This window comes from Salminus brasiliensis, chromosome 4 (assembly GCF_030463535.1).
Source record: "Salminus brasiliensis chromosome 4, fSalBra1.hap2, whole genome shotgun sequence".
In the NCBI taxonomy this organism is placed as follows: Eukaryota; Metazoa; Chordata; class Actinopteri; order Characiformes; family Bryconidae; genus Salminus; species Salminus brasiliensis.
This window is the reverse complement of record NC_132881.1, coordinates 6,691,344-6,704,887: the sequence shown is the minus strand read 5'-3', so window position 1 is coordinate 6,704,887 and position 13,544 is coordinate 6,691,344. Positions and strand designations below refer to the sequence as shown.

At 41.4% G+C, this 13,544-nt stretch overlaps 1 non-coding gene across 1 annotated transcript; it reads left to right on the top strand.

Annotated features, from left to right (window-relative positions):
• The first annotated feature begins 379 nt into the window (after window positions 1–379).
• Window positions 380–452, top strand: trnav-aac (transfer RNA valine (anticodon AAC)). The gene has a single exon. It is a non-coding gene; the product is annotated as a tRNA-Val (tRNA).
• Window positions 453–13,544: the final 13,092 nt, after the last annotated feature.

Genomic DNA, 13,544 nt, shown 5'->3' with positions numbered 1-13,544 from the left:
CTACTAATAATAATAATAATAATAATAATAATGATAATACTACTACTACTACTACTAATAATAATAATAATAATAATAATAATAATGATAATACTACTACTACTACTACTACTACTAATAATAATAATAATAATAATAATAATAATGATGATAATACTACTACTACTAATAATAATACTACTAATAATAATAATGATAATACTACCACTAATAATAATCTTAATAATAATAATAATAATAATAATAATAATAATAATAATAATGGTGATGATAATAATAATAGTGCGTTATCACCCCATTTCACTTTCTTTTTCCTTTACGAAATGTTGGTCATGGCCCGTTACATGGTTGGGCAGGGGGTGGAGGCTCACAGACAGGCGTTTCCGTAGTGTAGTGGTTATCACGTTCGCCTAACACGCGAAAGGTCCCCGGTTCGAGACCGGGCGGAAACATCCTTTTCTCATTATACTGTACATGGTATATGTGTGTGACGGTAGACGCAGATGGCTCGGTGCAGTATATATATATATATATGTATATATATACGTGTGTGTGTGTGTATAGATATATTCAATATTGTAATGCTCTCCTCGTGTTTCAGGGGTTACAGCAGTCCTGCCTGTACCAGAGAACACCGCCCTCACAGGACTGGAGGTAAGTTAGGGTGTTTACTGAAAATCAGTCAGGATGGGGTCTCCTCCTGACCTGTGGAGCAGTGTAGTCCTACAACTGCAAGATATCCCAGCCTTCATCCCAGCCTTCATCCCAGCCTTGGTCTTTAAAAAACTGACTTTCCCAGTGAGCTCCACCAGATGGCGCACGTGGACAGTCAGTCGCGGGCCTGGATTGAATGGGAATCGATTCACATGTCCGAATCAGTTAATGCCCTGTGTGTTGGTGTGGAGTGGGTTCTGACACGTGCAGAGCTCGTTAAGTCATGTAAAAAGAGCTGTAACTGCAGCATGGTCTGCTAACCTTGAAAGCAGCAAAAGTGGATTATGTGTTAGGGGGGCCCAAAGCGATTGCTGGTGGGCTTCCATCCTCTCTAATCGTATCGGTTTTGATACAAGGATGAAAAAACAAGAAGTGGTAAATACTAAGGAAAATCCAATGAGAGCACCGGCTGATGCAAGGCCTTTTTAACATCAGAATTAAAGCTGTTTCAGTGTCCTGAAGAGAGACTGAAGAGTCTCGCCCAAGGACTCTTCTTGGTGTAGGGTGGTGTGCTTGCACGGCTGGGGAATCAAGCCCTTGTCTGCTGTGAGGACGGCAGTGTTGTTTCCCACTAACTACACCAACCACCACTTACACTGCTTATGGCAACAACAACCACAAGATGTTTTCAGTTTCCTCCTTTTTTGGGATGAATATTAAATGTTTTTTTTTTATATTTAGCCGTTAAAGCCCTCAGGAAGGCAACTTTCTGCTCTTTCTACTCTTTCTGAGTGAAAATTACATCGACAAAATAGACAGGCTTTATAACAGCTAAGGCCTGTTGGAATAAGCCCTTTATCAGCTGCATATAGGTTTCGGTTAGGTGTCAGGAAAGGCTTATGTACAGTAGGTGTCATGTAGCCTTATGCTGCCTTGTAGTCAAGTATTACAGATAGTAGGTCTGTTATGTAAGCAGGTAAAAACTAAAAGGTGACAAGAGGCCGGGTTGGGGCCTTCACACCCTCTCTGAACTTCTTCATGGCTGTTTCAGGCTTCCTCTGCTCCACTCATTGCACTCTTTACATTTCCCTTACATTTCCTTTATTTCTGTAGCCGGTCTGATCTATTGAGCTCCCTCTGTTTCTTTCTGGTCCATATAGTATACATGCACAGTGGCATATATAATGCAAAAGTTTGGTTTCTGATGATTTCTGTTACTTTGAATTGGTTTGGGCATCCCAAAAGATTTGAGCCTTTTTTTTTTTACCCAGGCTTAGACCTTATTTAGCTTAGTAGAGCTATAGCCGGTTCACAGTCATCATTAGGAAAGGCCAAGTTATCAAAATGACAAAGCTTTATAAACACGCTGACTCCTCGAACCTCGTTCCAACAATCAGCAGCTATGCACTCCTCTAAGCAGCCGTCTAGCACAGTCCCCCCACCTAAACATCACTGGAAATCTATGGCTAGACCTCAGAGCAGAAGGGCATGCAAGATGGCCCAAGCATCTAACCGAGCTAGAAGCCTTTTGTGAGAAATAATGGACAAAACCAACGCCACAAATAAAAAATGGGAAAAACTACAAAGAGTAGTAAAAGAATGTATATATATATATATATATATATATATATATATATATATATATATATATATATATATATATATAAAATCCCTGACTTACGCCATTTCAACCATTCATTTTGCCACTATATAAGTGTTGACTAGGGCCCCACACCCCTTTTATTGTGCAGTTTCAGGCCACAGCTATTATTGTTTGACTGTTGTTACCTTGGCATTTATTACATTTTCTCCTGCATGTATTGATTCTCATTTCATTCTTGTATGCAATATAATTTGAGTTGGATGGGTGGGTGACGCCAGAACAGAGATGCTGCTCATAAATGTATTACCGTCTCATTAATCTGCCCCCCCCCCCCAAAGCTGCAAATAACTGAAAAGAATTAAATAATATTGTATCTGGTAGTTTTCCACTGCGTTTTGTGGCATCCGTGTAATCATTTATGATGTTTTATTAGGGACATGGGAACTGTGGGGCAGTGCTGATGTCCAGTATCTTTCATGTACTGTCCATACTGTATTTACCAGTGTCCTAAAAATGCACTAATTGATACTGTATCTGCCTGGATTGACATTATATAGTGTTAACTCTTCCAGAGCACTGTGAACACCTCATCGAATATCTGTTTAAAATACCAGTCAAATCTATACGTTCATTATTTAAAGCCATTATCTGGTTAGATTGGCATTATTATTTGGCCACTTGCCAGGTGAACACCTTTAGACTTTCCAAATTACCTGAGACCCACCCTGTTAACTACTCCAAGATGTGAAATTCACTCGCTTTCACTGTTTCCCAAGTCTCCCTGACCTGCGTCGCCTGCTTCCCTAACCTCCATCACACTCTTCCTCCCTCTCCCTGGCATTTGCCAGAAGGAGAATTCTCTTTGATCTCCAATCTCCCCTCCTCCTCCTCCTCCTCCTCCTCCGTGCCCCTCTGTACCCCTCCTTTACCAACTTTTAATTAGACAGAAGCTGTGGGAGCAGTGGATCCAGGGCCTCCAGCCGACTCCAGGTAGGCAGGCGTGAACTTGGCCGGCAGCAACATGTCACGTCCCCGGCATGTTAGCTTGCCTTTCTTCTCATGTGCACAGAGGGATTCGCTCTACGGATGGGGGGGTGGGTGGGTTTTCCCTCCACCTTTGGCGCCAGGTGCAGCCTATTCCTATTCTGTCTTTTTGGCCTTCCATGATGGCTGGTCTTTGATCAGTCGCGAGTAGCAACTAGTTGAAGTCTTAAGCTACATGTCCAAAAGTATCCAGACACCTCTTATAATGAGTAAATTCAGCTAGGTTGAGGAGAGACCTACAAAAGTCCTTCATGGTCACTGCCCTAAACCTGCATAAACCTTTATTAAAGCTTAGTCCAACAAGTGTTATTAGTCCTAAAAGCCTTTGTCTATTATGGCATCAATTTCATCCCAGAAAGTGTTCAGAGAATCAGCAGGTGCAGGAGCAGGGCTGGGTACCCCTTAATTATACCGACAGTGTGCATAAACATGTAGGGTTGGGGCGACCTGCAAGCCTTGCAGCAGAATTCTGTAACAACCCAACCCAACCATCTGCATCAGATGTTTTCAACGTTTTCAATGATCAGCCATAACATTAGAACCACCTGTATAATATTGTACTGCCAAAACAGCTCGGACCCATTGACATTAGCAAGACATTAGCATCCTTTAAGTCCTGTGAGTTGTGAGGTGGGGCCTTTCTTTGCGTTGGGTGGGTTTTGGAGGGTTTTGAGCACTGCATACCAGGAACACGCCACAAGACCTGGAGATGGTCTCTGGTCCAGCACACTTACTTAACGCCCAGTCTTCTTACTTAACGCTCAGTCATCCTGCCATCACAATGGGAACACCCTGCCCATGAGCCAGTAAGGTAAGCATGCATTATTTGGGAGTTGGCATTTACGGTGCAGAACGTATTATCCAACATCAGTACCTGACCTCACTAATTGTCTTGTGGCTGAATGCAGGCAGATCCACACAGCAATGTTCTGAAATCTTCAGAAGCCTTCCCAGAAGAGCAGAGGCTGTTACTTCAAAATGGTGGGTAAACCTCCCCACTATTTTTTTTTGATTTCAGAAGAAATAGTCCACAAACATTTAGATATAAAGTGTAAGTCAATGTTGTAGTCTACAGGGCTGTCTTAAAGGTTTAAAGAGCTGTAAGGTGACGTGAAGGTTCTGTTACAAGGTTGGAGGTTCTTCACACTTACATACATATTCTTCACACATATCTTGATAACAAGCAAAATTCTTTATGAGATTTATTAAATAATTTATTTATTTATGCATTTAACTGATGCGAGGACAAAACCCCAATTTCACATGTAGTCTTATGATGCAAATAAAATATTTCATGCATAATATGATTAATATAGTAATAACTAGTAATAATATGACATAAAATGTATTAACAACATTTAATATATAATAATAACCTTATTAACTAGATCCCCAGTGCAAGAAGTAGTCTAGGAACGCCCCTGCTGTAGATCTATAGTATCATGGCTAAATAGTAGCACAGAAATATAGGTAGATCCTAATGACTCTGACAGTGTTCTCCTGTGAGTGTGTTGCCTTTTGCATACCTTCAAAACATTTGAAATGAATTAAGGTCCCTACATCTTGTCAAATCACTGCAACAAATTTTCAGGGCAAGCGCAGACAGGTCATTCAGGGTTGGAACTGAACTATTCAGAAAGGTAGATCTCCAAGAGAAGGGTTGTTGACCACTGGTGTGTAAAGTGTGCTTGTGATGTACTCCTCTTTGAAGTGCAAATTGCAGGGGATAGTCCTGGCGTACTTCTAACCTGAGCGTTTGATACAAACCTGGTGTTCCATGTAATCCTACAAAAGATTATTCTTAATACCTGCGTAGTTGTTTTCACTTGCAGATCACTGAGCCAGTCACAACAGGGGATTTGCAAAGCCATTCTTGTTCACATTGTGCAGTATTTCTCTTCAGAGGTGAATGCAGGACCACGCTTATGGTTAACAACCCTACTCCCTTGCTGAAGTGTTCAGTTTCAATCCTAATTGAATATGTATTGTACTTTCACTCTCGGTACAGTCCCTTGTTTTATAAATATAGATTTTCATTGTCTACAAGTGCAATCAGGATTACAACTGTTTATTCAGCACCAGGAATTCCTGTTGGTACAGGTGTAAGCACATTTCAAAGGAATTACAAATCTGACATAGAGGAAGCTTGTAAATACACTGGCAGTCAGAAAGCATTGCTCAGATGCGTGCTCACAGTGTATTAGAGAAGCCTACCTATTACTGACGCTTGTCATTTTTGTGTGTGTTATTATTACATATACAATAACTGACTCACCCCCTGTTACCTTGTCCAGTCAATGGAATGGGACCACAGCTGGCCATTATAATATTATTTGGGTAAAAGCTATGTCTGTTTTTCTGCCTGTAACCTCACAGATCCATCACCATACCTGACAGCTGGGCCGGAATGGGACGTCTTTCCAGTAATCCCCAAACTAACTGTACACACACACATATTTCAAATTTCTTTAAATAGACAAAAAGGTTAATTAAGGGCTGTATTCAGATAGCAGAGAAAGGCCGGTTAAGGGCTGTGTTCAGATAGCAGAGAAAGGCTGGTTAAGGGCTGTGTTCAGATAGCAGAGAAAGGCTGGTTAAGGGCTGTGTTCAGATAGCAGAGAAAGGCTGGTTAAGGGCTGTGTTCAGATAGCAGAGAAAGGCCGGTTAAGGGCTGTGTTCAGATGACAGAGAAAGGCTGGTTAAAGGCTGTGTTCAGATAGCAGAGAAAGGCTGGTTAAGGGCTGTGTTCAGATAGCAGAGAAAGGCTGGTTAAGGGCTGTGTTCAGATAGCAGAGAAAGGCTGGTTAAAGGATGTGTTAAGATGACAGAGAAAGGCCGGTTAAGGGCTGTGTTCAGATCGCAGAGAAAGGCTGGTTAAGGGCTGTGTTCAGATAGCAGAGAAAGGCTGGTTAAAGGCTGTGTTCAGATAGCAGAGAAAGGCCGGTTAAGGGCTGTGTTCAGATAGCAGAGAAAGGCCGGTTAAGGGCTGTGTTCAGATAGCAGAGAAAGGCCGGTTAAGGGCTGTGTTCAGATAGCAGAGAAAGGCTGGTTAAGGGCTGTGTTCAGATAGCAGAGAAAGGCTGGTTAAAGGCTGTGTTCAGATAGCAGAGAAAGGCCGGTTAAGGGCTGTGTTCAGATAGCAGAGAAAGGCCGGTTAAGGGCTGTGTTCAGATAGCAGAGAAAGGCCGGTTAAGGGCTGTGTTCAGATGACAGAGAAAGGCCGGTTAAGGGCTGTGTTCAGATGACAGAGAAAGGCCGGTTAAGGGCTGTGTTCAGATAGCAGAGAAAGGCTGGTTAAGGGCTGTGTTCAGATAGCAGAGAAAGGCTGGTTAAAGGCTGTGTTCAGATAGCAGAGAAAGGCCGGTTAAGGGCTGTGTTCAGATAGCAGAGAAAGGCTGGTTAAAGGCTGTGTTCAGATAGCAGAGAAAGGCTGGTTAAGGGCTGTGTTCAGATAGCAGAGAAAGGCTGGTTAAAGGATGTGTTCAGATAGCAGAGAAAGGCTGGTTAAAGGCTGTGTTCAGATCGCAGAGAAAGGCTGGTTAAGGGCTGTGTTCAGATAGCAGAGAAAGGCCGGTTAAAGGCTGTGTTCAGATAGCAGAGAAAGGCTGGTTAAAGGATGTGTTCAGATAGCAGAGAAAGGCCGGTTAAAGGCTGTGTTCAGATAGCAGAGAAAGGCCGGTTAAGGGCTGTGTTCAGATAGCAGAGAAAGGCTGGTTAAGGGCTGTGTTCAGATAGCAGAGAAAGGCTGGTTAAGGGCTGTGTTCAGATAGCAGAGAAAGGCTGGTTAAGGGCTGTGTTCAGATAGCAGAGAAAGGCCGGTTAAGGGCTGTGTTCAGATAGCAGAGAAAGGCTGGTTAAGGGCTGTGTTCAGATAGCAGAGAAAGGCTGGTTAAAGGCTGTGTTCAGATAGCAGAGAAAGGCTGGTTAAGGGCTGTGTTCAGATGACAGAGAAAGGCCGGTTAAGGGCTGTGTTCAGATGACAGAGAAAGGCTGGTTAAGGGCTGTGTTCAGATATCCAAGAATAAGAGGGGGAAAAAAAGGGTTTATGATCTGAACCAATAGCACATCATCTGTCAAACATGATGGGGGCACTATTATGGTATGGGCATGCATGGCTGCCAATGGAACAGGATCACTGGTGTTTATGAATGGTGTAACTGCTGATGGAAGTAGCAGGATGAATTGTTGAGGGTATTGAGCTGTACTTTGTTCTTTGATTCAGTCGAATGCTGCAAATCTGATAGGATGGCGCCTCACTGTACAGATAATGACTGTAAACATACCGTAAAAGCAGCCCAAGAGCTTCTGAAGACTTCTTAAATGGCAGATTACATAACCTCAGCCCGGTCGAGTAGCTTTTTACTTACTGATGAACAACTTACTGATGAATGCTGAAAAAACTCCAGACTTCAGGTTCCAGACTTCAGGCAGTTATTGACTGCAAAGGATTGTCATCGAAGTATTAACAATAATCCTTCTATACATAATTATGTTAGTTTGTCCAATTACTGTAGAGCCAGTGAACATGGAGGGGCTGTGAATAAATTGCTGTAATTTCTAAACAGTTCATGCACTATTTTTGTTAAGCCCCTTGAATTAAAGCTGAAAGTCTACACTTCAATCACATCTTGATTGCTTCCTTTCAAATCATTTCATTTTCATCGTGTTGGTGTACAGAGGCAAAATGGCAAAAATCCTCCCAACTGTCCTAATTATGTACTCCGGCACTGCCTTACATTGCGACCTTGAGTGTGGAATTTGTTGCCAATAAAATTCAGACGTTAACAGAGTCCAGCTCAAATGAGAAATTTCACTAATGGTTAAGCAAACTCCAGCCATGTGTGTTCATGGTTTGACCAGAAAAGAGGCTTGAAAACTTTCTAAAGACTGTTCCTCTCCAGAAATAGTGTCTACTTGTATCTTTGGCTATTTGGTCACCCCATGTTAAGGGGGGTTCATCCAACGAGTATAGTGGAGGCTATGGATTGTCACCTAGGAGCTCCTAAAGATCATTAAGGGTTTGATAAAGTCAGCATACACAGTCATAATATTATGACCACCTACATAATAGTGGGAAAAAACACCCTTGGCTGGATGACACTAGTGAGACGTGGCCCGTTGTCCATTTTCAGTACAGCTTCATTATGGCGACTCCAGAACATCCCACAAAATCAGTGGTTTCCAAGATGCTACCTCCTTTCAGTACCCTATCATCATGCACTTTTGGAGTTTAAACAAATCATGTCCTTTGCCCATGCCGATTGTTGTGCACCATGCTACAACTGACAGGTTTTGCTGCACGTATAAATAAGCGAGCACACCAGAGTCGTCCCGGGCCGAGTTCATTCCAAACCAGGGGTTGTCATAGTTGACGAAGGGTGGTAACATCTCGGAAACCACTAACTTCGTGGGATGTTCTAGAGCCGCCCTAGTGAAGTAGTACCCACAGTGGACATTTTGCATGTTGATGGCCTAACAGTGGTGCCCCACGAGCCATTGATGTCAGAGGGGAACGACGACTCATGCGAATGGTACAGAGCAATTGGCGCACCACAGTGGACCAGTTAACATCTATAATGAACACCTTCCATCACCTAATACAGTACATGCCATGACGTCTCACTAGCATCATCTGAGCCAAGGGTGGTAGTTCCCACTATTAGGTAGGTGGGCATAATATTCTAATATGAAGACTGTGTATATGTGTATGTCTTATTAAAAGGCTAGATTTCTTTGTGAACATCATTCTTATCCACAACGGTGCAAATGTTTAGGGTCCTGTGTTTAGGGCACTCTATTCTACTCACTAAAAAAAAGCCCAGCAAATGTAGGGCCAGTTCTAAAATGTTCAAGTTTTGTTTTAATGTTGAAAACATTTATTTTAAAGGACGTCCTAATAGTCCTTCCGGTACGTCTATAACTGTCCTTCCTTTTCTTAGTGAGAACCTCTTTTGTTGGCCCATATGTGTGAATGAGCAGCATATTAGAAGATATTTTATGGGCAAACATGTGCAGCTATAGATTTCCACTAAGATCTATTGCTGATGGAGTTGCTCTTTCCCTCAGATTGAACCTCATGAATCAAGCAGGCTTATTGAGGCTGTTCAAGTGTGGTGTGAGTGTGTGTGTGTGTGTGTATTTGTGTGTGTATTTGTGAGAGATAATTAGTGGTTCCTAATGTTCCTAAAGCCTTCATTTTGGGGCACACATGACTTGACATGCATGGATGGCAACTAATTCTTAGCCAACTCTTAATGAAATTTTGGCATTTCCAGTGTTTCCAATGTTACCATTTCAACTCCACATTTAATACAGTTTCTGCATGAATTGTACACACACAAAAAATGAGTAGATGAAACTTCAAACTTTGCCTCATAATCCAATTGTAGTATTGAAGTATTGAAGCTGTGTTTGACCAAAATACTTCTTTCATTTCCTTTGGGGCATTCTACAGTTATGAGTTTCAAAGAAGCACATTATCCTCATCTTGAACAAAGCCAACACACCATATGTGTAATAAAATGTGAAATGTTAGTTTTACTTTAAAATGTACTTTCTCTCCATGGAACAAGGATTTAGATGTTCTCCATGTGTTTCATTTGCTAAGAAAAACACATTAGCAGGCTTATCCAGAATGAATGGGAATGATTTAGGCCAAAATTGTAAACAAATTTTCATGATGTAATTATGGCTGTTGGTTATGAGACTGAAATTGCAAAAACAAATCTGCAATATGGTGCGTAAACGCTGGAGTCATACATCTTGTGGCAATTGCTCTTGTTATTTCCTATTACCTCCTGTTTGAAAGTGTAGGCCATGCCTTCACAGAGTACTTGTGACTTATTAACAGAGAGCTAGAGGTGAAGGATGTTGGGAAGTCAGGTGACTCTTGGCCAGGAGTAAACATTTGATCAAGTGCACAGTCAATGTAGTATACACCAATGAGCCAAAACATTATGACTCATGAAGTGAATAACATTGGGCTTCGTTCTCCAATGTTTCCCTAAGGATGTTCTTAAATTTGCTCTTGAGAAAAGATTCATGGATTTTTTTAAATTAAATATTTTTGATTGTCTTCATAAACAAAATTCCAAATAAAACAGTATTTGTGAATGTCAGAAAAGTAACCGGATTTTAAGGTTTGGCAAATAGGGCCCATTGGTCCTTGGTTCTCTTAGTTGGCTTGTTGGAAACAGGAGAAATAGGTCAGGAGTGTCATTTGTCAAATCATTGTGACCAGATCACAGGAATTGAAGAATCTCTTATTCTGTGATTCCAGGGCAGCAGTGATGAGGTGCCAGGATAGACAAACCAAGGTTGACCATCCCAGGCTCAACTAGCACGAGGACAACAAAGGCTATCTCGGCCAGTACGGACCAACCGAAGGCTACTGAGGAGGACATATATTGTGCTGCGCCCTGCCAAATTCCTTATAGGCAAGTCTGTTCACACGCCGGTCATATCTGCAATGCTGCTGGGCAGTTATTTCCAGTCAAACAAGACCAGGCTCCCATCTTTATGAATGAGGAGAGACCACTACTACTCGAAACTAAAGGTCAAATTATCGTTTCAAACCTAGATTTTAAATTACTGATAAAAATCTGACAAAAATCTTTCCAGCTCAATAATACACAACAAAAATATTTTTCAGCTTGTTTTGGCAAGTGCGCTTGTGCTCATCTCAACATCAAAAGGGGCTTTCCACTAGCACATCAACCCTCTTCCACTCACGGTGCTAGTTGCCGGTCTCCTTATTTGTAACATCTCTGGCCCTGCTAAATATGGGGATGCAAACCTCAGACTGGTCAGTGTGCCCATGCTAACCCCTGTCTGCGGTCACCTGCACCTGCTGTTTTGGCAGCACACAGAGTACTATCAGTTTATTACAAGGTGGTCATGTTTGGCTCATCTGTGTATACACCAAGTCATTTGTTCAGCATGTCTTGTACATATTCACCTTGGCCATTTTATCAGAAACACCTACCAGGTAGATGCACTTAGTCTGTTTCAATAATGAATTGATCTGGACCTTCGTTGGCAATTGAACAGAGGGCCATTCTCAGTACAGCAGTAACTGGTTCAGGCACAGCGCGCTGCACTGATATTGTGTACAAGAGGATTGGTGGGGTTCAGATCAGGTCTTTAAAATGTCATTTTGTATTTTATTATGGATTTTAAAAGTTAAGCAGTAAATATAAAATAACTACAAAAATATCATTTTTTTCTCTTACTAGAAGAGCGCAGTTAAGAACTTTCTGCTAGACCATATTAAATATCCTCATGAGCCATGTTTATCCCATGGGCAACACTTTGGGTAACCCTATTATAGACCATTAAGAGGTCAGTTTCTCAACTTAGGACCACTGGGCGGCTGGATGTGGACTTTTAACCCAAGAATTGATGTTTCAATTACACAAGCAACACTGCTGCTCCTGATACAAATGCACCAGTGTTATTGCTGTCTTTTTACTATTGATGGACAGTTGGGGATGATGGATTGTCCAGCAACTTGCAACCTCTGTGGTATGTTGACCTCATATAAAATGTCATGTGAGGGAAGATACAATGAAAGTATAATATTTTACTCTTGAGAACTGTAGTTTATTTATTTATTTATTTATTTATTTGGATATAACTGCATCTGAGGGGCCCACACGCCTGATAACTTCCCATTAAATTAAGTAAATCTCCTTTGAGAATGTGCCGTCTTTTCTTTGTAGTCTCCCTCCAGGCGGAAACAACATGAAGGCAACAAGGGGATTTGAAACTCCTAAAAAAAAAAAAAGTTGCAAAGTCAACATGCGCGTTCAGTCTCACATTTAGAAATGGCACACAAACGCTTGATTCGCTACAAAAAAACAAGTTGCATGCGTAATGATTTGTCTGTGCCCCAAATGAAATAAACAGCCATGTCAGTCATATCATATGTTCAAATGCTTTGCACTGATCACTCTGATTTTTGATTCAGTATTTAATTAATTCCTTAAGTTCTCGTGTTTATTGCTGTGAGTGTGTTGGCAAAGTGAATGTAAGGGGGAAGTTGTCTTTGAAGTTGCATGGAGCAGTCTCAGGAGGCCTCGAGGCCTGAGGCTGGACTAGGCAAGTGATGAGAAGAAAACCGATGCGCTGAAAGAGAATCATTCCCCTTCCACCAATACAAAAGCTATTCCTACCCGCACGCCGATTTTCACTGCTCTAATTAACACCGCTAGGCTAATCTCAGCTCATTCTTTGCTAAATGAAGCTTTTATTTAAAAAAAATTATTATTATTCTCGGTCTGGAATAAATATATGGCTAACATTTGTTACCAGTATGGCTGGTCTAAACTAAAGTTTAAGTGCTGGTTTAAAATGAGTGAAAACTAGTGAAAGTTTTAAATTAGACTGCACCAGTTTATTTACTGTGTGATGACAGAAGAGTAACATGAACAAATGAACAAATCTGGAAAAGTAAACTTGTACAGTGGCGTGCAAAAGTTGGGCCAACCCTGGTTAAAATTTCTGTTGCTGTAAATAGTGAACTGGTCTCTGACAGACATGAAGTTAATATTAGTGTACTGTTATTTTGTACAATTATAGAGGGGGGGGGGGGTGAGGGGCATCATGCAAAGCTTTTACCAAGGTCTGAGACCTTCATAATCTTGTTAAGCCTATGGCTTGTTCACAGTCGTCATTACGTTCACAGTCGTCATTTTACGTTTTGTAAAATAGCCTGACTCCTCAAACCTTGCCCCAACAATCAACAGCCATGGGCTTCTCTAAGCAGCTGCCTCTCACTCTAAAAGTGAAACAACTTGATGCCCACAAAGCAGGAGAAGTCAAAAAAGCAGAGCATTTTCTAATCTCAGCTCAAAGCTTTCCGTGTGTTGAATTTAAGATTACATTTTTTTTTTCCCTTGGCCTGGGATAAATAGGAGGCTAACATTTGTTACCTAAATGGCCGGTCCAAGCCTTAAATGAAAGTTTAATGCTAGTTTTAAAGTTTTAAATTGGACTGCAATGAAAATAGACCACTCACCCCATGTTTTAATTTGTAGTGATCATCACACCCATATTTGTAGGATAGAAATCAAGGGGAAATTGCAGCTAATCACACCCTGTGGTTGGTAAATCCCACAGGATCCTTCAAAATACGATAAAATATGAATTTTGCTATGTGCAAACTAACACTACAGCCCATCTGAACTAACATCATGTGTTCCTGATGTATTACTCTGATACGACAGTGCTGAATTATCTTGCA